This window comes from Felis catus, chromosome B1 (assembly GCF_018350175.1).
Source record: "Felis catus isolate Fca126 chromosome B1, F.catus_Fca126_mat1.0, whole genome shotgun sequence".
NCBI classification, from domain to species: Eukaryota; Metazoa; Chordata; class Mammalia; order Carnivora; family Felidae; genus Felis; species Felis catus.
This window is the reverse complement of record NC_058371.1, coordinates 25,199,206-25,221,144: the sequence shown is the minus strand read 5'-3', so window position 1 is coordinate 25,221,144 and position 21,939 is coordinate 25,199,206. Positions and strand designations below refer to the sequence as shown.

The following is a 21,939-nucleotide window of genomic DNA, read 5'->3' as shown; positions in this document are numbered from 1 at the left end:
AGCCCTCGCTCCTCTCTTATTTGGCACACGAGGAGAGTGATCCTCAGAGGGGAAACACACCTGTCCACATGTGATAGAAGAATTGCTAGAAGAAACTGAGATAAAACTTGAGAGGAGAGGACACCTTGGGGACAGAACTTGTCACCCTGTTTATCCCTCCTCAACAATATCCAACTGTCATAAACTGTGTCTAACACGTCAGGAGTTGCTGTAGTAACAACCAAATAGAGAATTAAAAAGACCTTGATTTCAGTTCATCTAGAGTAAAAAGACAAAGTAATCATTGCAGAAAAAGTAAAGGAAATGGATCTCCTTGAAGGAGGAGTTAAAGGCAACCTTGGGAGGGAAAGAGAGGGAGGGAAGGAGCCAGGAGACAGTTCAGAGGTTGGGGGTTGGGGGGTGAGGGAGCTCTTGGGAGAGATAATCTACGTTATGGTTAATCAAGACATGGCTGAAGTAAGTTTTTCATTCACACTTTTGAACTCAGAAATGAGTTCGGGTAAAAAGCTAAAGGTTATCTTCAAAAGAAAACTCATAAACCTTTGGTGGTGTTATGGTGTTATTCATATAAATAGTATAAAACCATTCAAATCTGTTATTTGGAAGTTTTGCACTGTGCATTTGCCATTATTAGGCTACATAAGCTAGATACCTGTTACAACATTAGGAAATGACTTCACGAGAATCCCAGACATTGAGAAAAGCTCTTTCAAAATATGCCCAGAGTTCTGTACTTTGGGATTATATAGTGTTATCCTTGGAGAATATTATGTTACTCTCTACAACTTGGCTAAATTTTGAGTGTACATATTTTCTTACATAAAGAGATTCACAATAGCAGTTAAAAGAGTCTCTTTCAATTCAGCTTGAATTTTCAGCCATATTTCGAGTCTCTTGGCTTTGAGGGGAGAAAAATAATTCACAATCATAGTCTAAGATTTCAATCAGAGTAGGAATGAAATGTAGACTCGTCTGAATTTGTAAACAAGTTGTGGTCTAAATGTTCACTTTCAAGTCTGCTGTATGGAACTCTGAAATCATTTTTTCATAGACAAAAGGACTGACGTGGTGGCTGGCTTACCAGGTCTGCTTACAAAATCCCTTGAAGCCATCATGTACATAAAGTTTAACTGTTTTTCTAGTTCTTTGTAACATGAGCTGAAGGTACAAGAACTTGATGGCAAAGTGCAGAGTTCCTTTAATGTAATGGAATCATTGATTTTCCCATTGTCCCGTCTGGGGATGTGTTCAGAAAGGAAGTCATGGAGTGGCTGGGTGGTCTTGTCAATGTAAACCCCAGTTCACACTCTCCTTCTTATTTTGTAGTCACCGTGATTGGTTTTTCTGGCTTCCCCTTTCCCAGGTGCAGCAGATATTTCTGACAAGGTTTTAATTCTTCTTGGATTCAGAACAAGAGGAACATACTTAAAACCAGGATATACTGCTTTTGGTATTTTATGAGTATTTCTGAAAATAAAGGGAGAAAAAAAAATCAGGTGACTGATTTTTTTTAGTGCATCCCTTTCTCTCACTTTATGAAAAAAAAAAACAAAATCACACTTTAATAATGGTGATGAAGAAAGCTTTATCTACATTTATGAAGAAAATCTAATAGATCCCCAAGCATGTCATCACTGGAGCTTACAGATGTATGAGTGTTCTGAGACCGAGAGCAACAGGGCTGGACATGACTGGAGTAGCCATGTTGGAGGCAGCAGCAATATATAGCCTCTTCCTCAGTATATAGCCCATTTGGGACTGTGCCCAGTGAGCAGATTTAACCCTCAGTGAAATCAGTTTGAGGGTTAGAGTTTAGTCCCAGTTACCAGAAAGCATACAGGGGAGGGAAGAAAGAAGCAAAGTGGCTGGAGTATGTCTGTGGCCACGTCCAGGATGCTAGGGTCATAAGCAAATCAGGAAGGATGAATAACTAACCTTGGTCCCTATCTTGTGGGTGCCAAAGATGAGAAGATCATTTCTGCATATGAAGTATATATGAATAAAGAGATTTCTATGAGTAGAGTAGGGGCTCCTATGCCTCAAACAAGAGGGAATTAAAAACCAAATGTTTCCTAGAGATGATCTCACTTGCAGAAATACGGCATAAATGGGGGAGGAATAGAAAAAAAAGGTAGGTATTAAGGCAAGGAGGTAAGAGAACATGATCTCTGTGTGGTTGGTATGTGTGTGTTTGATGGTTAGGCACAAGCAGCTCCATGTTGTTGAAGTTTAAAGTACATTATGTGGTAAGGGGAGCAAAACCCAGCTAGAGAGAAGGAATACTTCGGGGCTGTGAGCCATACTAAGGAAGGTGGTTATTATTCTCTAGAGCATAGGGAGCTATTGAGTTCAAATGGAAGTGACATTGAGAGATTTGCATTTTGGATAGATGAATAGAGAGGTGTGTTGGAAGTGGATTTAAAGATGACAGACTGGAAAGGATACTAGTTAGGAGGCTGTTGCAAGAGTCTGTAAGAAAGGTGAAAAATACTTTATGAAGACTTTTTGTTAGAATATAAATAGTAGGAATGGAGGGCATGATTTCAAATTCAAAAAATATTTAGATACCTCTGATTAAATAAACATTCATTTAACTTAGATTTCCTTCACAAACATATTATAATAGTTGAAAAAAACAGAAATAAAGAGAATATACAAGGGGAAAAAGGGAAAGGAAGGTGACAGGAAGACACAGAGATGTGAGCGATATCAATAACATTCCTACTCCAGAAAGATGAACTGTTTGCAGCTATGTTATAGGCTGTAGAAAGCTGTGGTCTCAGCCTTCTTGGGGGAAAATCAGTAAGAGGGAAACATATTTGTTGAGCTAAAAAAAACCCTAAAAATGCTCAGGAATTGGGGGTACCAGTTATTCTGGAAGACTGGGACAGGCATATAGGGATAAAAAGAGGAGGAATGACTTTATATGTAGCAGTTAGATTCCCAGATCCTAAAGCCTAAGTTGTAGAGCCAGTTAACTGCCCACCGGCCATTTCAGCAGGAGACAGGAAGTTTGCTCTCTGGACAAACTAACCTGGCAGGTTCTGGACCCAAGAATACTGGGCAGAGCTGAGGACAGGATGAGGGGCAGAAATAAAAATAGAGAGTAAGGGAAAATCAGCATTCCATAGCCAGACATTACCTAGGAAATGCTAGAGAATTTCGTTCTCAAGAAACCTGTCAGCTAAAGAGAGAACAATAGACGTCAATATTTGAAAAACTTTTCAAAAAGACTTGGGTCTCAACCAGATTACTAGCCATCAGTACCAGTCTCCCATCCCTGTTCCAATGCACAACATCCAATCATTTTTAGTGGTTTATCTTTATACATAAACAGAGCCAAAGCTCACCAGACATATAGGGAAGGCTGATAATATGAAAGGCAAAACAAAAAAGAATACATGCAAAACACAAAATTTGGAGAAAACAGAAAATGCAAGGCAGAAAAGAAAATGCAAAGGAAACCATAATTAGAATCAATATAAAAGTAAGTGTAAAGAATCCCATAATAAGACCAGGATGCCACAGAAAAGGACTATGCAGAGACATGAAGGGTCACGGGTATTTCTTTTTTAAAGAAAAATTCAAAAATTTACCCTGCGTCGGGCTCTGGGCTGATGGCTCAGAGCCTGGAGCCTGTTTCTGATTCTGTGTCTCCCTCTCTCTCTGCCCCTCCCCCGTTCATGCTCTGTCTCTCTCTGTCCCAAAAATAAATAAACGTTGAAAAACAAAAAAAAAAAAAAAATTAAAAAAAATTCAATAGAGGTTTTGGAAAAGAAGTTAGTATAAAATTTCTCAGAAAAAAGATTAAAAATAATGAAGACATAGAAAATGGAAGTCAAAGGTTATAAAAAATAGAGGATAAGTCCAAGAAGTCTAATATCTATATTGTAGGAAATATGAAAAGGGCATACAAAAAAACAAGAGAAAGAAATTATTTTTAAAAATGCAAGAATATTTCCAGAAATGAAAAAGATGAGTTTTCAGATTTAAAGGATAAACAATTGACATAAAGTAGAGAAATAAAGGGAATAGATTAACACTAAGGCATATCATTGTAAATTCTCACTACATTAGAGATAAGTAGAAGAATCTAAATTTTTCATAAAGTAAGTGAAAACACCTCATATATAAGTTGAGACTCAGAGACATCGGCCTTTCTTAGAGCAAAACTGTAAGCTAGAAGGCAATCAACTAATGTCTAGAAATTTTTAGGGAAACTAATTTCTAACCTAGAATTTGATACCTAACTAAACTATCAATCTGGTATCCAGGCAGATTAAAAGCATTTTCAGATGTGGAAATTAATTTCAAAAATTATATTCCACGCACTGTTTCTTAGTCATTGGAGAAAACTGCTCCATCATGACAAGGAAGTAAACCAAAATAGGCAACGATGAATGAATTCTAGGAAACAAGGGAACCAATCCAGGATGAGCCAAAGAGAACCATGGTGACAGGTTGACAACTGGAAAGAGGGATAGATAACAGTCCACAGAGAAGCAGAAAAATGTAAAGCACGATGAGAAATATCCTCAAGAATAACATAAAGTAAGATAAAACAAACATGACAGACCACAAGATCAGTAATATCAACATATTGAGAAAAGTTTTATAGTTCTGGCAGAGAGTTTGGAAGTGAATAAGTGAAATGACTATAGAAAATAAGCTCTGCCTCAAAGGAAGCAACTAAAAGGAAAAAAAAAGTTCAAACAAGAGAATATCATAATACAATATAGTGTGTGTGCATGGGTGTGCGTGTGCGTGTGTGTGTGGTGTAGGAGAGTTTAAACCTTGATCTTTGATAGCTGAATAACAAAATGGGAAAAAACAAGAAATATCAGTTAAATATGTTACTTAGAAATGTAGAAGCAAATATTGGTAGAAGCAGCAAACAAATAAAACCAAAACCAAAATAAAACCCGAAAATAACTGCTCTGAGAAGTAGAAAGCAGGAGATGAAAGAGATGGAGTAGCGTTCGCTAATTTTTGTTAGACAAAGAAACAAAAAAGGAATAAATACTATAAAGAAAAAAGAGGCCAAGGATCTGGATTTGATGTGGACAGGGTAAGTGGGTGAGGAAGGAGAGGAAACCTGAACAACTAGTTTTCTAGATGAATGATCAGGTAATCTGAACCTGACTATGGGAAAAGAGGAGGCATGATGGCAAGAGATATGGGGAGGAAAAAGAAGATACGCTGCATTTCACACATCCTGAATTTGAAGGTGGACGTAGCCTCAGAATGACCGGATCTAACTGTATCAGGACTCTCTCTCTCTCTCCTTTGCTTGTCTTTGGTTTGCTGACTTTAGTCTTTGACACCAGCTTCTTCATTCGATTGCAATATTGCTGTAAGCATATTAGGAATTTTAATTTGTGACCAGAAACTAAAATAAGCAGTCTTGTCTGGCAGGTCCGAAAAACTGGAGATTGTTACGAAGATCCGAGCTAGATCACGTGCTCCCCTCTGTGGCCAGAGGCTGGATCTGTTACTAGGAAAAGGTGTCTGGAGGAGAAAAGCACTACCATACCACATCTAGAACTTTTCTTAAAATCTGTATTCCCTTTCTTTCAAGGCCCACCCCCAAATGTACCCTAATGATAGATGTTATAACTACTTCAACTGGCATTCATTTAGCCTTCCTCATTAATATGCATTGCTTTATTACTTGTATGTCCTTTATCATGGATGGCACTTAGCTGAATTTTTTTATGTGTGTATATTGTATTTCCTCTCCAAGATTTTAAGATTCTTAAAAAGTGTGAAGTGTAACCATGAAGAAAAGCACCAGAAGGATTATTTCTAAATAAGAATTATCCATGTTAGAATATTAAGCTTGGAAGACTGAAAGCTTCCATGATTCTATTCCCACCTTACCCAAAAGGCCCTCTTTATAACTGTTTTCAAACTTCATACTCATTCTTTTGGTATCCTCTTTGTAATTGTTTTCAAACTGTGTACTCATTCTTTTGGTATCATTCTTTGGAATATTTTTCCTGTTCAAGATAATTATATTTTGAAACAGTCAAATCCAATAACAAGTTTCAAAGTTGATTTTTGATACAAATATTGGATTTTGATTTAGATTTTTGTAATGGACAAATTTAGGGACAGTTTTCATTAATAAAATAGGTAACCATAGTGTGTGGTGATGTCTTCTCCCATGATTTGTAACTTGGATGTAAAAGTCTTTCCAAAGGAGTCCCAAATGTTTTTATTTTTATTTTTATTTATTTTTTATTTTTTATTAAAAAATTTTTTTTAACGTTTATTTATTTTTGAGACAGAGAGAGACAGAACATGAACGGGGGAGGGTCAGAGAGAGGGAGACACAGAATCTGAAACAGGTTCCAGGCTCTGAGCTGTCAGCACAGAGCCCGACTCGGGGCTCGAACTCACGGGCCGAGAGATCATGACCTGAGCTGAAGTCGGCCGCTCAACCCGCTGAGCCACCCAGGCGCCCCTCAAATGTTTTTAAACAATGAAGTTATGTATTTACTAAACATAAATGTAGCACTTATTGTGTTTTACATAAATTCATTTATATTCATTTATTCCTATAATAAACTAATGAGGAGGGTATTATTGTTGGCCCCATTTTACAGAAGAAGAACGTGAATCACAAAGAATTTACGAAATTAATGTCACAAACTAGGAAACAGAGTTGGGCTTCAGTCCCAAATCCATGTAGCTCACCATTGCTGATATGCTACACTATTGCTGTAATGTTAATTTTTCCAATAGAATCACTAAGAAAGGAGTTGCATGCTTGTACCTTTGAGCCAAATCCATCCTTTCCAGTTTTCGTACAGTCTGTAAACTATATTATTTGATATATGAAAAACAGTGAAAGAGCATATATTTTGGCACATGAAAATTACATGAAATTGAAATTTTAGTGTCCACAAATAAAATGTTATTAGAACACATCCGAGTACACTGGTTTTTGTATCGTCCATGCTGCTTTGGCAATGGCCACAAAGCCCAAAATATTTGCTATCTGACCCTTTATAGAAAGTGTTTACTGAAACCTGACTTAGAAAAATTGTAATTCTCCGGATGCTTAGGTTCTGACACATTTCTCAAAAGAGATTGCAAACAAATCCCCTTGAATTAATTTACATTAAATTAAATATAAATTCTTATTTCAAATTCTTTTAAATTACATTAATAACCATGCATATAGTAGCACATACCCAGTCATTCTTTAACAAACGTTTAATTCATATATGCCAGACACCGCCTGTAGAAAATTTTAAAAACACAGGGAAGTATAAAGAGTAAAATAAAAACCTTTATTAATATCCTTTACAGTCAGTTCTCATGCTCCCCAAAACCATCTATGTAGTGCTTTGCACACCATTAAGAGATCCATAAATCTTTATTAGTAATTAATTTTGGGGTATTTTACACATAGAATGTGTTTCCCGTTAGGTGCTGAATGGCTCCATATGCTTATAAAGAGATAAAAGGAAATCATGCAGAGACAGCTTTCTGATGAAATAAATAAATAAATAAAACACTAAATGCAACTAGAAAGAGTTCATGGAGCATTGTGGTTGAGGGCAGGTCATGGAGCCAGACTGTCTGCCTTCAAATCTTGCTACACTGTTTACTTCCCACCCAAGCTACATGCAGAAGCGCTCAGTTGGATGGATCACTTACTCTCCCTGGCTTCAGTTTCCTCATCTGTAGATGCATGTGTTTTAGACAAAAGGATCTGTAAGGTGTCAAGGATTTTATGAACACATAAGTTTGAAAAAAGGAACAGATATGACGGGTTTCAATTTTTAACATTTTTATGTAGACACTGTTTGGTGTGGTGTAAGATACCAAGCAGATAAGAATGAGGTCAAATAAATATTTACTGCTGGCTAAACATTAACCTTGCTTGGTAATATTAGATGAATTATCTTATCCTTCCTTTAAAAATAGAACATTCACTCCTGTGGATAAGCGTATCAGTCCCTTTATTTTTCAAAGTAAAGTGATAAGTATATAATAGTAAAGATAAGTTGATACCTAAACAAATTGCCTAGAACTGTAGTTAAAGCTGAGTGATTTTTGTATTAAATCAAAATATGTGGAAATTTCCATTTTATTCTTTAATTCAAAACATGATTGATTTAGAGATATGTAGAGATGGGCAATAGCCCACTTAAGATAAATATTTTTCATCTAGAGTTTTAATTTAGGATATTATACAGTTTTCATTTCCCAGATGATGCTACTCTTCCTTCTTACCTGTCCTTAACATAGACCACTTTCTCCTGAAGGGTGATTAGAGGCGGCTTTGCTCTTTAAGGCTGCAACCCAGACAGGTTATAGAAGTTAAGCCATGGGAGGCTTTCCTTGTTCGGTTCTTAGGAGAGTAACTCCCAGGGAGGGACAAGGAGAGGAAAGGGGCATTCTGGTGAGGGGTTGCAGAGCATCTAAAAAATTTCATTGCCAAGTATATATGTGGTATTTCTTCTGAGTCAGAGAAAATATGTTTGAATTTATACTTAATACCTATAAAAAGTCTCACAACCTTTTATTGCTTATTTACTTAAAATAACAAAGGATTATTTTTCTAAAGCCCCTTCTAACTCTAATGTCCTGTACTACATAGCCAGTGGCACAATTCTTGATTTACTCAAAACTGGTTGAGAATGAAATAGGCTAATAGGTTTGTCTGTGGACACATGCTTCTCCACATTTCAGCCTCTTGAGATTCTGCCCTCCAGCCATATTGAATTTCTTTTTGTTTCTGTAATTGGCTGTGCTCTTTTATTCCAGACCTTCAAACAATATGTTTACTCTGCCTAAAAACTCATTCCCTACGTCTTTGCTTGGCTATTTACTACTGATTAAAATTCCTTCATTTGACATAGTTACTGGTGCCTTATATATACCAACTTCCTTCCAGGCTTTCCTTAAGTAAACTTTTTCTGGAAGTTTCCTGGCCCTTCTAACTAGTTAGATGCTTTTGCCGCATGCTCCCATAGCAACCTGTACTTCTATCATAGCCCTTAGAATACTTTATTGTCTGTCATTGCCAATTCCATTGTCTAATAGACTTGACTGTGAGCTTTAGTGGAAGCAGAGAATCATCTCCACCTATGTCTATGCCTGGGGCCCAACATAGTATTTGGCATCAAGCAGCAGATAAAAGATTCACGTTGGGTGAATGCCAAAATAATTATCAGAGTTTTTAGTATACACATGCATGTAAATAGAAGTCCTTTAGAAGTAAAAAAAAGAAAAAAAAAGGAAAAGAAAAAAGAAAATTTAAATAAACTTGTTTGGTTTGAAATTCACTTATGCACCAAATCCATTAGCCCATTTCAGTTTGCCGAATGCCACTAATATTTAGCTCACTGATCTAGCTCAGAAATGTAGAAAATGAGAACTTTTGGGGTTCCCCGGGTGGCTCAGTTGGTTAAGCGTTCAACTACAGCTCAGGTCATGATCTCACAGTTTGTTAGTTCAAGTACCACATCGAGCTCTGTGCTGACAACTTAGAGCCTGGAGCCTGGTTTGGATTCTCTGATTCCCTCTCTCTCTGCCCCTCCCCTACTTGTGCTCTGTCTCCCTCTGTCTCTTGAAAAAATAAACAAACGTTAAAATTTAAAAAATAAAAATAAAACTAAAGATAATGAGAGGTTTAAAATCAACGATTATTCTCATTTCAAAAGAAATAAGACATCATTGGAAGGGTTGCATTTACAATCATCACATAGCTGCATGATCAGTCAAAAATGTATTATTTTTGGAAGACTGAGGCTACCCGGTGAGGCTCTCCAGGTTGCTCTGTCCACCGATTTATGATTTTCTGCCGTATCTTTACAAAAATGGCAACTAATGGTGCTGTTCTGAAGAGACTGGAACAGAAGGGTGCAGAAGCAGATCAAATTATTGAATATTTAAAGCAGCAAGTTGCTCTTCTTAAGGAGAAAGCAATTTTGCAGGCAACTTTGAGAGAAGAGAAGAAACTTCCAGTTGAAAATGCTAAATTAAAGATAGAAATTGAAGAATTGAAACAAGAGCTAGTTCAGGCAGAAATTCAAAACGGAGTGAAACAAATACCATTCCCAGCTGGTACTCTACTGCAAGCTAATTCCACGGTTTCCGAAAAAGTGATACAGTCTATACCAATAAGAACTGTATCTTCTGGTGCCAAAGAACAGATAACAGGAGGAAGAGCGGAAGAAAAGATGAAAGAGAAAATTGAAATGAAAGAGAAAAAGGAGAAAAAACAATCAATAGCAGGAAGTGCTGACTCTAAGCCGATAGATGTTTCTCGTCTGGATCTTGGAGTTGGTTGTGTCATTACTGCCAGAAAACATCCTGATGCAGATTCTTTATATGTAGAAGAAATAGATGTTGGAGAAACAGCCCCAAGAACAGTTGTCAGTGGCCTGGTGAATCATGTTCCTCTTGAACAGAAGGAATGGTGGTGATTTTACTTTGTAACCTGAAACTTGCAAAGATGGGGGGAGTAATATCTCAGGCAATTGGTAATGTGTGCTAGTTCACCTGAGAAGGTTGATATCTTGGCACCTCCTACTGGGTCTGTTCCTGGAGACAGAATTGTTTTTGATGCTTTTCCTGGAGAGCCTGACAAGGAGCTAAATCCTAAGAAGAAGATTTGGGAGCAGATCCAGCCAGATCTCTGCACTAATGAGTGTGTGGCTACATACAAAGGAGTTCCCTTTGGGGTGAAAGGGAAGGGAGTGTGTAGGGTTCAAACTATGACCAACAGTGGAATAAAATAAAATAAAATAAAATAAAATAAAATAAAATAAAATAAAATACTCATTTACTGAAATACATTGGAGAAAACTTTAATAACAATAAAAAGAAATATATTTGTCAAAAAATATTATTTTCTAGTGTTTGAAATTGCCATAAAGAACTAAAATTTCAAATGTTCTAAAACTTGCAATCACATTTTAAAAATAGATTTTGATACCTTAACTGAAACTTAAAAAATAGGTCCCATAATAAATACCATTTGTTTGATATCTGTTCACTCGGCTTGGGAAACAATAACAAAATACCAGAGACTGGGTGGCTTAAACAATAGAAATGTGTTTCTCACTGTTCTGGAGGTTAGAAGTCCAAGATCAGGGTCTAGCAGATTTGATTCTAGTGAGGACTCTTTCTGGCTTGCAGATGGCCATGTTCTTGCTGGATCCTCACATGGCCTTTCCTCTGAGTACACATGAGGGGAGAGAGCAGGCTCTCTGGTGTCTCTTATATGACCAGGGCTCACGATTCTGACTTCATTTCATTGTAATTGCTTCCTGACTCTAAATACAGTCACATCAGAGGTTAGAACTTCAATCCATGAATTTGGGGCAATCCAATTCTGTCTGTAGCTTTATCGTCCTAGAATAACATTTTAAGTAATTCAACTCGAAGTCCTGGAAAGTACTCCTTTTTGCACATATAACACAAAGTCATATTGATTCATTAAAAAAACAAAAAGTCTCCCCATCCCCTCTACTAAAGCACTGATATGATGATGCAAGGGAGATTATTCTGGAGTTTGGAGTCATAGTCACTAACTTGGCATTATCTTTACAGGAACTGATTATTATCTGGCCAGATTTTCATACAAAGCATTTCCTCTTGAACTTTTAATGTAGTCTCATTTAGACTTGCAGACCTGGTCATGAACTCAGAAATAGTCCCATTCAGCTCTTCATCTTAAAGATGAAGAAATCTAGTTCCAAACAGGCTGTGTTGTCCAAATTCTTTAGCAAGTTATTCAAAGCTTTTCATGATTTGTCTCAATTTACATCTTATCTCAATTGTCCTTCCTTCTCCCGCACTGTATGTTTTCACCATTCCAGATTACTTGGCAGTTACCTTTCAAGGTCCTGCTTGAAACCTCTCCAGATGCTTCTGCCTACATTCCCCAAACAAAACTGATTATCCATCTCTGTCTCTTCAGAGTTTTTCCAAATGCTTGTATGTCATTTATCAAACTATATCATCGTAACTTGTATTAACTTATTTTCTCTATTCAATTTGAGCTTCTTGAAGTCAGCAACTGGGCTCTATATGCACCAGTTCTAACCTATAGTACAGGGCTTAATAAATGATTTCCAAACTTTATTTCTGAAGGTCACATGGCTAATAAGTAGTACATCAATAATGGAAATTCTGACTTCCTGACCAGTGCTCTTTTTTTACTCCTAGGCTACATTTCACTTTTAGGACAGTACTGTTAGAGTTCTAGAAGGTCTTTTGAGTCCAATTACTTCATAAGCGTAAGTCAAAGAAGCCTCAGAAAAGTTCTTCCCTGAGTCAGAGATTACATCCTACCTTACTGTCTGATGCCAAAGTGTTTCAAATATGCCATTCCAGAGAAAACTGTTATATTTCTTCTTAGGCAAATTTAACCCAACTATTCAGCACCAAAAGTCAGGTCTGACATGGACTGTTACGACTCCAGCTTGCAGGGGAACTATGCAAGGCCTGAGTGTGGTCACACTGTAAGATGCCTTATAGAAAAGTCACTGATGCCTCAAAGAGATTAAAGGTCAATGAAGTTAAGCCTGGGGCAACTGTTCTCTGAACTCTGGCACATTCTTACTGGTTTTCTGCCATTTTATTGTGTTTGGCCTTTCCTTTATGGTTTAGCATGGATTGTGAAATTCTGAATAAAGTTACAAGAAGACAGGTTGTTTCTTCTTTTGTGAGTCCAATCATAATTCTTCAGGATTTTCTTTCTTGAGAATTGTAATAGTTGAGAGATTTTTGTGACAGATGAGTTGAATTCTTACGAAAATTGGGATGAATGAAAACACCTATTTTTTCCAATGTTGTATGAGTTACCCTGGATTAAAAACATACTACAAATTTTGCAATACTCTGAAGATGTAAAGAATGCTTGGAAGAAATTAGAAGAGGACCACTGGATAATTAAAAAAAATATGTAAATTCCACTTAGGATATAAATTTTATTAAAATACCTGTATGTATCTTCTCATAAGTTAGGTATTACCTTGAAAGAGATAAGAACTTTCTGAAAAATCCCCAGATACATCTTTAAATTTTTTTAATGTTTATTCACTTTTGATAGAGAGAGAGAGAGACAAAGCACTAGCAAGGGAGGGTTAGAGAGAGGGAGGCACAGAATCCGAAGCAGGCTCCAGGCTCTGAGCTGTCAGCATAGAGCCTGACGTGGGGCTCGAACCCATGAACTATGAGATCATGACCTGAGCCAAAGTCAGAGGCTTAACTGACTGAGCCACCCAGGCACCCCCCAACCCAGATAAAACTTTAAAGGCTAATGTTATTATAACATGTTGCTTTATAACAAACATTCTTCTATCCACTTTAAGTTTTTCTGGAACTCACAGCTGTAAGTCAGAAGATTCTAACTTAGTAGTTAACTGGAACTAGCGATGTCAGAACAAGTCTCTTTGCCACATATGCAAAAAACACATAAAATACACACCCATAGGTAGAAGTAGACATGTAATACACAGTTGTTTTTACTTATAAACAGTAAAATAACCTGAAGAACATTAAAACTCTAATCAGATTTTCATCTCAAAATATCAGTTTTATTTCCTCCAGATCAGTGAGATTGCAAAGTTTAAGTGCCATCTTGGTAGAAGGATGAGGGATGGACTTTGGTTTGCATTTAGTCCAAAAGCCCTTGATTTCTCTGGTAAGTATTTTTTTCTTGTTTGCTTAGCAGCATGGACTATTATTAATTTGCCTCCTATGTTTTCTCCTGGCCTAAAGTAGGTGAAAGAAAAGTAACAAGAGTTTCCTTTTCCTTTTAAAGAATAAACATTAAAATATTTTCCCATTTTATCCATTATAGTTTCTCCTTCCCAAATAACCCAATCACAAAATAGGATTTTAATACCTTTAAAAGTACAACATAAAATTCCTAAGGAAGGAGCCAAATAACAATGCTCACAGACAAGGGAAATAAAAAAGTGAGTATTCCCTTTTATCTGAACTCAAGCCCCCAAAATGGTCATTTCTTTTTTCTTTTTTATCTTCTTTGTTTTCTGTTTTTATGTGCTCATTGCCAAAGTTATCCAAGTTAAGGCTATGTTCCCCTGCAAGTTTGTGGATGATATTCCTCTGTAACATTATTTGAAAGATAATGCTTATTTTATCAGGCAAAAGGAAAATAGTTACAAATGATCTTTTTAAACAGTATTTGTTCTCTGGCCTCTCTGCCATCTCACAAAACCTGCCCCATAAGCTGATCCGGAATTCCTGGTAATTGAAATGGCTCATTTTGTATCCTCAACCCATCAATTTAGTTTTATTGGGTAATGTTACGCTCAGGTAATGCTATACAAATCTGGGCAAATGAGTTTTACTTCAAAGACTTGGGACTCAGATTATAAGTGAAAAGAGCCCAGTTCTGCTGGTGACGTGCACCTGCTGATCTGCCTGAAGTTGATGGGGATCTCGACTCTCTGAAGGGGTGGAGCATACTTTCAGCCACTGCAGCAAAACACAACTCTTTCTAAATGAAGCATCGGACAGGAGATCTCAGCAAATCCAGTGATGCTGAAATTTGTCTGGAACAGCAATCCTGAAGTCGGCTTTGGGACATCCAATAGTGCCTTCAATTATGTAAGGAGTTTTGCAAAATTCTTTAAGAAGTCTCAAAATATAAATTAACTAGTTATTACCAAAAAATGATATAAAATAAATAGCAGCCGTGCCATGATTTCAGGAGAGAAGATGGACAGTGTCACAAGTTAAGCAATGAGATATCATTGTAACTTGTAACAAGTTGGAAGTTTAAGTTCTAAAGCACCACAATACATATCAGAACATATGTGAAGTTTAATGCCATTCAGGTGGTTAGGGAATGAATAAACAGAATGTCTGGGAAACTGGGGATGCCATTACACTTGATGTTGTTCTACACAGAAATTGAATGGGACAACTGCTAGTTCAAAAACTTCATATAAAGAGCTACTGCATCAACGATTAAAAGTGGGTATGCCAGATTCTACCTTAGGGAATTTAGAAAACATTCTCCCCAGTTTCCCCCATTTCTTCCAAAACTGGGGAGAATGCTTTCTTTGCCTATCTCCACATGAGACAGACAACCTGGGTTCAAAAGAGCTGGCGTGCCTAGAGGAATTTATTTCATGTTTCTGAGTACTAGTTTCCTCTTCTGTGAGATGGGAATAATAACATCCACCTTGTTGGATTATTTTGAGAATTAAATGCACATAAAACACTCAGCTCAGAGCCCTGCCCAGGGTGAATATTCAACTCAGGTTAGTTTACCTGACAGTGGGTTACAACCCTGTCTGTACATAAGAATCCTGGAAAAAATTTAAATCTACTGGTGTGAGGGCCCTGTCACAGACCAATTAACATTAGAACCTGGGGTTAGGGACCACATGCTGGTCTTATGAAAACTCCCCAGGAGATTCTAATTGCAGGGAACGTTGCAAACCATTAAGCTATCCAGTTAGTCTACCAGTGATTCTTAACCTTGGCTGTACACTGAAATCACCTGGGAACTTAAAAAAAATACCGATGCCTGGGTTTCTGCTTCTGATTTAATTGGTAAAAGGCTCAGTTTGGGAACTGGCAGTGTTCACAGTTCTCCAGTTAATTCCTTTTATTTTTTTATCTCACTTTATTGAGATCTGACTGACATAGAAAAAGCTGTCCATATTTAAGATATACAACTTGATGAGTGTAGAGATAAGTATACACCATAAAACCACCACCACAGTCAAGGCCATAAACATACCCATCACCTCCAAAAGGTTTTTCCACCCCTTTTATTTAGTTAGTTTATTTTTCCTCAGTTAATCCTAATGTGTTCCAGATTGAAGACCACATAGAATCAGGAGGATAACACTTGCTCTGTGCATTCTGGTTGCACAGTGTGATTTCTTATCTCTTATACTGATTATGCAGGAAATCCACATATTAAAAATTATGAAATGCTAAAAATAAAATGAAAACTTTTATTGAAAAAATAATGAAAATATAAATGAAATGAAAAAATAAAATTTTATGACAATTATAATGAAAATGATGAATGAAATGAAAAATAATTTGAAATATGAAAAATAAATGATTTGAAATGAAATGAAAAAATAAAATTTGAATGAAATGAAATGAAATAATGAAAATTTAAAAAATGAAAAAGTAAAATGAAAATGAAAAATGAAAAATAAATGAATGAAATGAAAAAATAATGAAAATTTTTGATGAAAATGAAATGAAAAATGAAATGAATGATGAAATGATGAAAAATGAAATGAAATAATGAAAAAATAAAAATTTAAAAAATCCATAATCTCACTGCCCAGATATAAACATCATCAACAATTTGGTTTGTTTCCTTCTTGTATGCATGGTTGGGCTCATGCTATATACAGTTATTATATTCTTCTTCTTTCTTACTTCACAACATGAAAGTATTTTAAATGAAATTTAATACACATTTCAGGTGTCATTTTAAAGAAGTGGCATATACATAAAAAATGTCCTTTACACATTTTTATGATTTGCATATTTCAAAGAAAGTTCCAGACAAAGTATCTAGGAACCTTTTGGCAAACTTCCCCTACCAAAATCAAATGTCTCTCCTGGTAGGGTAGGAAGGAATAGACTCAAGCTTCTTGATCAAGGCAGAACTCAAAGGACTGAGAACAGTACTGCCACCCAAACTCTCCTGATCAATCACATTTATCAGTAATCTTCTATAAGGAAGCAATGGCAGATGTTGGGCACTGGGCCAGCTAATGATTTGATGACTAGGTTGAGCCAAGATAGATTTCCAATAGTCAAGAAGGAAGAAGGAGGAACAGAAAATGTCCTAAAACCAGGGAAATAAATCCAAGCTCAGAGCCATAGAGCCACTGACACAATAGATGCTAACCACTGCTGACTCTGAGAAATCAGCAGAACTTTCCAGTTTCCTGCCCCCAAAGAGGAAAGTATGAAAAGGTGGCTAAAGTCGAATCTGTTTACAAGGCAGAGATGAGTTAGCACGTATTCAGTCTATGGGGTTAGACTGAAGACAAAATCTGCAGGGAAGGTGAACATGATGGTGCTAGAGAACATGCAGCCTAAACTTGCTGCAAGTCTACCAGTAAAACTGGAGGAAGAGCCTGTGCTTTGGGGCATTGTCAAGTCTGGCCTGTGAAAATGTCTGACATCCTCCAGAGCAGAGGCAAGCCAGCATGAAATGAGAAGACTTTGTCTTGGTGCAGCCAGGTTTCTGGGCACTTTGTAAAGCTGGGAGGCAAATGCCTGAAAATGTAATAATTTCAAAGATAAATGTGAAGTTAGAGGTAAATTCTGGTGTAGGCTAACCTTTCCTGGATGCATTAGCTCACATCCCGTCCACTTCTGAACACGGGCATCTATTTCCCGTAATCCGCGATTAATTATCCATTATCTAGTATTGTTGCATAATTTTTGAATGTATGTTAGTCTTGTTACCAAAACAAAACTATAAACAAAGGGAGGCGTGGAAGAAGGAAAGGGAACTTACATTATGTTTAGAATAAAACTCACACTTAACATCATCTGCAGGCCCTGCAGGTTCACGGTGCACCAGCCACATTGGCCCCTTCCTGTTCCTTAAGCATTCCACACTCTTTCCTGTCTCAGGGCCTTTGCCCCGGACAGTTCCTGTCTAGAATTCTCCTCTCCTGGCTCTTTTCCTCCACAGGGCTGGCTTCTTGCCATATTTTAAATGTTCCAGATTCCTAGAGAGGACTTTCTAGACTGTCCTATCATATCAAAAGATTTACTCCCTCAGATCTCTGTTTTCTCAACGATATACTCTTCTGTTTATTTCTTTACCACCATTCATTCACTCGTTATTCTGTACTTGTGCATATCTGTCACCTCTGTGCATGGTGTGGGCATACAATAGTTGGTCTCTACCATCGTGGAGCCCACACTTTAGTGGGGGACATAAACATTAATCATACAGTCACACAACTAATTGCAAAATCCTAAGTCTGTTAATAGCTACAAATGAGAGCCTGAGGAACTGACCTGCAAGTATTTCACTTGGGATTTCTTTCCAGTTTGTTCTCTATCTTCCACTTGAATATTTGCTCCCTGAGGGCAGAGGCTTTGCTTTGTGTCTGCATGACCAGACCAAGCATGATGTGGAGACTTAACAAATGTCATCGAATAAATGAATGCTAAGCACTCACATTTACTCTTTCTTGTAAACTTCACGGCAGCCATGAGAACTATGTACAGTTATCCCTATTTTATGAATTAACAGCACTGAAGCTCAGATAACAAATTGGTCCAAGGTCATAAAGCTGGTGGCAGGACTGAAATTGAACCTGGTTGTTATTCCAAGGCTTTCTATTACACAAAGGGCACAGAAACGGCAAAGAATAAATTACTGTAAACTGCTTTACTAAACTGTAGAACTAAACTCACTGGTTAAATCATTTTCACATGTTCTCCCCATACAATCAAAATAAACAAACAAACACACACACAAAACCCACCCCGCTATCATGCAAAAGAATCCTATAACTTCATTTCCCAGTAGCATTGCAGGAACAACCAAATCTAAACTCGTCAAGTATGCTCAAGTATTTCTCAGTGTTTGGTGATTGCAAAACTGGATTTCATTTGGATCTCTTTAAATTTGGCACCAACATGAGAACTTGAAAGATCAAGAACAAAGATGTATGCTTGTGTGTCATTTGCCTTTCTTGGCTGAAGAAAACCAGGTACAAAGGTACCTGCTCTCTTAACTCTTTCTGTACTCTAATAAGTTCTCTGAAATTTGAAAAGAATTCCTACAGTGGTCTCTTTGTTACTTATGACTTGAGTGTCAGCAGGGAGGAATGTGTGTGTGTGTGTGTGTGTGTGTGTGTGTGTGTGTGTGTGTGTGTGTGTACACATGCACAGGTGTGTATCTTGCTCACATGTATGCTCTTGTATCTCTCCTCCCTGCCCCCCCATCCCCCCGGGGATATGTCCTTCTAGATCTTGGATAATACAGTGCTAGAGTCCAACTTTAGAAAAAAGGTGGGAGAGTGACTGAAGCCAGGGAACAAGTAATAAGGTGGTTTCTGGTCCATAATCTCAGAGCACATACTGAACTTTGGATGGAGCAGCAGCCCATCAACTTTTTTTCTGATTTGCTCTCCTGTTTGTTCCTCCTCACTGTCACACATTATTTTTAAGTTTCCAGGCCTCTGGGTAATCCAACTGTAGATCCCCTTTTGTTTGGTGGCCCTGAGTCCTGGCACATAAATCTCTTAAGCTCACATGGGTTGCCTTTTTGGAATAGGGATAGGTGATTTTTAAATTTATCATATGCTAGAACTTCTTTCCAAACCTTTCAAAGTTGAACCAAAAGTAAACACCTGTATAAATAAAAACATGCATATTTTAAGGGACATTGTCTCATATCTTTAATTCAAAACAAGATGAACTGTTGTCTAAGAAACTCCATTGTCTAAGGTACTTGCAAAATCTCCTCCTCATATGTAATGAGCCTCATATTTTGCCAAGGACTAAACTCTTGGTATGTTTGAGATTGCATGGTAAATCTGTGCCCAAAGACTTTCAACACTTTCTTTAACTAGGACAAAGGCCTTCCTGTTCGGATACTTAATTTACACTTAATCCAATCTGTATTCCATTAGTATCATCCTTAGTAATCCAATTCCATTTTTAATTTCCATTTCATAATCTCTATCCTATTACTAGCCTTTACGTAGGTCAAGAGAATGCCCTGTAGGGATACCTTCATTGACATAAATGGAGAGAAAACCGCCCTGAATTAAACTGATTACCTCTGTCCTTTGGAATAGAAGCATGCTAGACTATAGAATGTAATCAGTCAAGTGCCCACATGGCTTGCTAATATCTAATGTTATGTATGAGGAACTGATCCATCCCCTTAAGTGGTCTGCTATCCTTCCTTGTGGGTGGAATCACTGGCCTCAGTTCACCTTGAGATACGATGATATTTCCAGGGTCCTCTGGAAGGTCAGATGATTCTGTGTCTTTACCCTGCTGTAGGTCTGACTGGCCCACAAACATAAGACACCTTTGAATACATCGAAGGGACTAATGCCAGATGCCGAAGGTGCCACAGATTTCTCTTCTGAGAGCCTTGGAGTCTGCCTTCCTCAATTAACCGCTTACAACACCTTCATTGTATACCACTGAGCAAGCACTTGTGAGACGGTGTTGCCTCTGGGTTTCCAGACATGTGTCATTTCCACTGCATATTTAGTAGCACATAACTGCCTGAAGTGGGGAGACCGGAATGTGAGGCATGTCTCACAGAGGAGTAGGGTTTTCATTTAAAAAAAAATATCACTCAACTGCTAATGGAAACGTCAACCTCCCAGCCCTATTCTTAAAAATAAATAAATACAAGGAGTTCCCCATGTGAGAGGCACATTAGGGACGCAAGATATTCCTTTCCATGAAGTCACTCACAGCAGGCCTGTCTGGAAAAATGCTTTCATCTTCTGCAAAGGGAGGGGGGAAACGTATAGCAAGAAGGTTTAAAGACCAAGACTTTGAAATAGAGGCTGAAGTGGGAAAAGTGATCCTTAAGTAAGGTGAATTTAGGCCCAACCGGATTAATTTCTACACTTCAACACATTGTGTGCTGCACAGAGACCAAAGAATTATGATCTGTAGAAGAGAAGCTAATGCTGTTCAAATTGGGTGTCCTGCTGTCCTGGGGTTCCCATGGGGATCCAGGGGTGCAAGAGGGCAGCTGAGGTAGTAGGGTGCCCTATTGCTTCAGCCAGGATAGCTCTGATCTGCATCATGGATGTGGTTCTGCTTGAATTCATTTCACACACAGGTCACTGAGTCTCTGCTATGGTGTGCTTGGCACTGTTCCAACTATGGTGACGTGGCAGTGATCAAGATAGACATGGCCTTGGCCTCATGGAGCCTGTGGTCTATGCAAGGTTCCTTGTAGACTGGTGGGAAGTGTGTGAGTGGGGAGTTTCTATCATTAAAACCCTGACTGTGTCCCAAAATGTTCATTTTAAGGATGAATAAACTGAGCCTCAGAGACAGAGTCTCATCACTAATTAACTGAAGAGTTGGTGATAGAATCCAGAGGCCTTGACTTATACTCTAGTGTTATTGCTCCCAAGTTCAAACAGGAAGAGAAAATATTAAAAAAAAAAAAAAAAAAAAAAAAAAAGAAATCTGCTCAGCCAGCGAGGATGTGAATTTTGGTTCCTGAACTTGCCCTGACTCAGTCTTATCTCCCTTTGTATCCTTCTGAGTTCTCTCTCAAGATGCAGTCAGGGCGGTACACCCACCCATGCTTGGACATAAGGAAGATCATATACATGGCCTGTCCCTTCCAGACCAATGTCTCTGTTTCCCTACTGATGGGAGGTCATCTGGCTGCAGGTTATCCCAGGGGAGCCCCCATCAGTCACTCTCCATTCATGTGGTCCTACTGCACAGTCATCTCTGTGAATCTGCCGGGGCTCTCTTGCATTCTTGCTGCATTGTGTCACTCCCTTCCTTCCTTTCCTGTATGCACAGGGAACACTTTCCCTTCAACCCCCATTCCTGCCTGCTCACTCTCTTAGCCACGGACTTTGCATCTGTCCCCTTTTCTCTCTATTTTCCCCTTGAGACTATGTACTGTGTTTTATAATGCTGAGAACTACATTACAGGTAGGAGAAAATTCAATTTATTCCTCTTTTGATTCTTCACTTTTGCCTTGTTCTCTCAATTCTCTGTTTAAGATCTCCCACCCTCTTCTAATCTGGGGTTTGACTTTAGTCCTGGTCACTCGTCCTGCCTGCTGTGTGTCCCTCCCCCCTTCACAGCATCTGCGATCCCTTCTCCTTGCAAAGTTATATCTGATCAAGCTTACATGAAGAAAGGCCACCTGCAATGTTTGCCTTTTAGGATGTGGAAGGTTCCTTACTCAGCCAGTCCAGACCTTG

At 37.9% G+C, this 21,939-nt stretch overlaps 1 protein-coding gene and 1 pseudogene across 14 annotated transcripts in view; one reads left to right on the top strand and one right to left on the bottom strand.

Annotated features, from left to right (window-relative positions):
* The window catches only part of DLC1 (DLC1 Rho GTPase activating protein), a 484,735-nt gene that overhangs the window by 248,538 nt on the left and 214,258 nt on the right, over nucleotides 1-21,939 (bottom strand). The gene's annotated exons all lie outside the window — the stretch shown is intronic.
* LOC101086302 lies at nucleotides 9,758-10,857 on the top strand (annotated as a pseudogene).